The sequence below is a fragment of the Danio rerio genome, chromosome 9 (assembly GCF_052040795.2).
Source record: "Danio rerio strain M-AB ecotype USA chromosome 9, GRCz13ab, whole genome shotgun sequence".
Classification (NCBI taxonomy): domain Eukaryota; kingdom Metazoa; phylum Chordata; class Actinopteri; order Cypriniformes; family Danionidae; genus Danio; species Danio rerio.
The window spans coordinates 22,772,237-22,776,075 of NC_141029.1; the positions used below are offsets into that span (position 1 = coordinate 22,772,237).

Consider the following 3,839-nt stretch of genomic DNA (forward strand, 5'->3'; position numbering starts at 1 on the left):
AACATTTTGATGTAGACAGAACACTTTTCTATTGTTTTTTTATGTAAATATGCACTAAACAAATGTGTATAATTGTTACGTTTAAACACAGAAGTTCATGAGCAGTTAAGAATGAGTTAATGATAATGTACCCCTCCAAGTATAATAATGACTAGGCCCACACAAATCTGTGAGCGCAAAATTCTGCAGATTTCCGGCGATTTTTAGCCCCTCATTGATTCTGTTTATTTACTTGCACTGTTAGACATTTCAAAGGGTTTTTACAGTAACTTACTGGCAACACTGTTGCCAGTAAGTTACTGTATTTTAGATTTACAGTATACAACTGTAAATCCGTTTACAGCATGTTACTGTAGTGTCTGAAAATGGTTAACTACTGTAAAAACCTAAGTTAACAGTTAGCTACTGTAAACCTTTTAATTTTGTCCTAAATATTTTATAATATAATTTTATTAATATTATTTTAATACTATAGACCTAAAAAAGACACAATTACAAAATATTAACAAAATAAACACTCTTTATTTAAAACATTGGAGATGCTTAAAACAAGCTTAAAAATGTGTAAAAACATTACATTTCAATCATTCAAAATATTTTATTTTAAGAAAAAAAACATTGAAAATGACAAAGCACATTAACATACATGTACAAAACTAATTTAAGTGTCTGACCTGCATATTGTTGAGAAAAAAAAAACCAATTGTACTAAGTACTACTGACATTAAACCAGACACAATTACAAAATATTCCATTCTTTAAAACATTAATAACGCTTAAAGCATTTAAGAAAAATGTGTGAAAATTACATTAAGCAATAAAATCAACACATTAAAAATAAATAAATCACACAAAGCACTAGAACATGCATGTACAATAAAAATTTAAACTTCTGAATTGCATATTGTTGGAAAAATAAATGTTTGTAACTATTAGCCGACTCAGAAAAAACCCAACTTTAAAATATTACTAATTCTGGTGTCAAATGCTCAACAAGGTCTGAATTCACATGTTCAAATGCAATTCATCTTTATTTCTATTGCACTTTTACAATGTAGATCAATGATGTCAAAGCAGCTTAACATAGAAGTTCTTATAAATTGAAGCTGCTTCAGTCCAGTTTTCAGAATTGAAGCAGTAAATGTCACTGCTGAAAGTCCAAACACTGAAGAGCAAATCCACCGATCCACCAATCGTAGCCAAGCGATCCAGTGGCGACAGTGTCATGGAACAAACTTCACCAACTGACGAAAGTGTAGAATAAAATCCCTTGACAGATACCAGGCTCAGTTGGGCACGACCAGTTCTCCTCTAGCCAAACTTGTGCAAGGCCGCAGTCTAGGCACCGGAGGCTTGAAAGTTCACCAGCGGGTGGTCAGGCTGGCCCATTGGATCAATGCGGAAACTCATTGATCACGTGTGTCTTTTAGGATTCACTCCTCCATGACCACCACAGCATCTGGTCAGGATTTGGCCCAGTCCAGGATTATGAAGAACTCTGGATAAGGACAAACAGACTAACATAAGCATAGAAGAAGCTTGTTTAAAAAAAATAAATCATATACTGGTTAATTATTTTGAAGCATGGCAGCTAGGTTGGGGTAGTTTTCAGCTGGTACTGAGCAACTGGCTCCTGCTCATAACCTGCTCACTACCATGTTTAAAAGATAACTAACCAGAATGTCCTGTTTATTTTTTTCCCTAACAAGGTTATACAAAAACATTGTAGCATTTGTGATGGGTTGATTCACTGCAGGACAGATTAGACTATTTGTTTTATGTATTCCTAATAAACTAAAACAGACTGAATACTGATACAACTATTGAGAGTGTCTCACCTAATCCAAGTTCTCAGTTAGCTGGTGAAAGAAGGATAACACACTGTTGTTCATGGTTGTCATTCTCTTTACTACTTCTCCTGCTATCTTCTGGCTCACTCTGGTTGTTGCTGTGCATTTTGTTTCATCCTCTGGAATTATTTATACAAAAAATTGTATTATTTTATTTATTACAAAATATTTAGGCAACATGAAATGGGGAAAAAGACATTTAATACATAGACAAATGCATGTATCCCAATACTAATTATTTTATTTTGAAATGTCTGACCCATGACAGACCTCAATCTGCTCAAAAATATTATAAACAAAGATGAAAAAAACCCTACTAAATGGTTTAATAAAAAAGGGAAAACGATTTTTTTATTTAGCTAGCAACTAAACATGTGACACATTTTGTATTAAAAGTAACGTTACTATATTGAGAAACAAATAGATGTACAGTACTTACTGTTGTATGAGGTCCAGTTTGCACAGGCAGGCTCCTAGTATTCTATATTGAGACCATAAAAAAGCCAAAAATACAGATAAGAATACCATGCTACAATCCACAACCTCCACACAACTTTTTTTTTTATTTGTTTACCTTGGTTGCTTACTGGTCTTGCTTATTTTTTAAGCATAAGGCTGTGCTGATCAAGATGTTCCTCCGAAATGCTGTTTGTTTCTTCAGACAAAACCTGCTGCTGTGCTCGTGCCATATCTAAACAGAAAAAAAATATAATGGTAACAATTATGTTAAACCAAATGTCAAGAGTTGTGATAAAAAAATAATTAGCAAACAATAAATAGCAAAAAGGTGGTTATTAGCATAATGCATAGAGGTAAAATTGGTTTTATATTAGCAGATTCAGACTTCCCCCTTAATAATTTAATTTCATAAAAGTATTATTTGCAAACTCTAAATAGTGAAATCATTTTAGCAGCTAATGACTATCAAAGTACAACATGCTCACGGTCAAATAAACAGTGTTAATGTTGATTTCAAGTCATACGGGCATGCTAATTCTGATCGAATATTCAAAGTAACATGGTAAACAGTATAGAGTCTTCTAAATGAACGAATGTGCGAATATAAAACCAACTTTACCTCTATGCATATTGTATAGATTTACGTTAACGTTCGGTTACGTCGCGATGTTATTTTCTCAAGCTAACGTTATAAGTTACTCTAAACCAGTGAAAAATAAGTTCACAACATCTAATATATATAGTATAAATCAATATAAGCTAAACGTTGCACGTTAAAATGAGTTTGAGTCCAATTCAGTATAAACTTAGCTCAGTTTAGCTAACAGTTAACATTACCATTTTAAGATCGCTTCAGCCAATGTTGCCGAGCAAACAAATGCTAATAGAGGTGCTCAAATCAATGTCGAGTGTTGTCAGCACAGACAGACGCGCTTTTACCTGGATTATTTGTTGGTCTTTCATTCATATTCTTCTGGGGGAAAACACTCTCTGCCGGACCGTTGTCTCGTGCTAAGTGTCCTCCAAAACTTTCTGCATACCTCTGGTTCCCTCCTAAACCAAAACCCGCTGCAACACCGGTTCCTATGTAAATAAATAAAAAGATATGACGAGAACAATGGCTAATAGTCATAAACAGTCTTATTTAAAGTAATAGTAGTGTTAATGTAATAAATTAAATAAAGGTAACATCTTAATAGATGATATATTTCTCAAATGGGCGAAATAACGCCAAGCCAGAGAAAATATTAATAGCCAACTTTATACTTTACTTTGTTCTTTTCTCGTCCACAAAACATTCTGTAAAATGAAACACTGCCTCAGCTTACCAGAGTAAAGTTTGTTAAATCCAGTATGTTCTTCAGGCACACTAATAAAATGTCCTCCAGAATTGCTCCAGGGTCCTCAGGCAAAATGTGGTGCAGAGTAGTCGAATCGCCGCAAGGTGGCGTTGAAGCAGTTGTGGAAAATACAGTATAATACACGAATTTTTACAAATACAGTACACCGCTGTATATGTTGTTCGACGTC

General features: G+C 33.8%; 1 long non-coding RNA gene across 1 annotated transcript; it reads right to left on the minus strand.

Moving 5' to 3' along the window:
• Positions 1–502: 502 nt before the first annotated feature.
• On the minus strand, positions 503–3,329 carry LOC147842339 (uncharacterized). Its single transcript, XR_015498983.1, has 5 exons — positions 3,249–3,329; positions 2,425–2,541; positions 2,290–2,331; positions 1,839–1,969; positions 503–1,498 (listed from the first exon to the last, which is right to left on the minus strand). It is a non-coding gene; the product is annotated as an uncharacterized LOC147842339 (long non-coding RNA).
• Between the last annotated feature and the right edge of the window lie 510 nt (positions 3,330–3,839).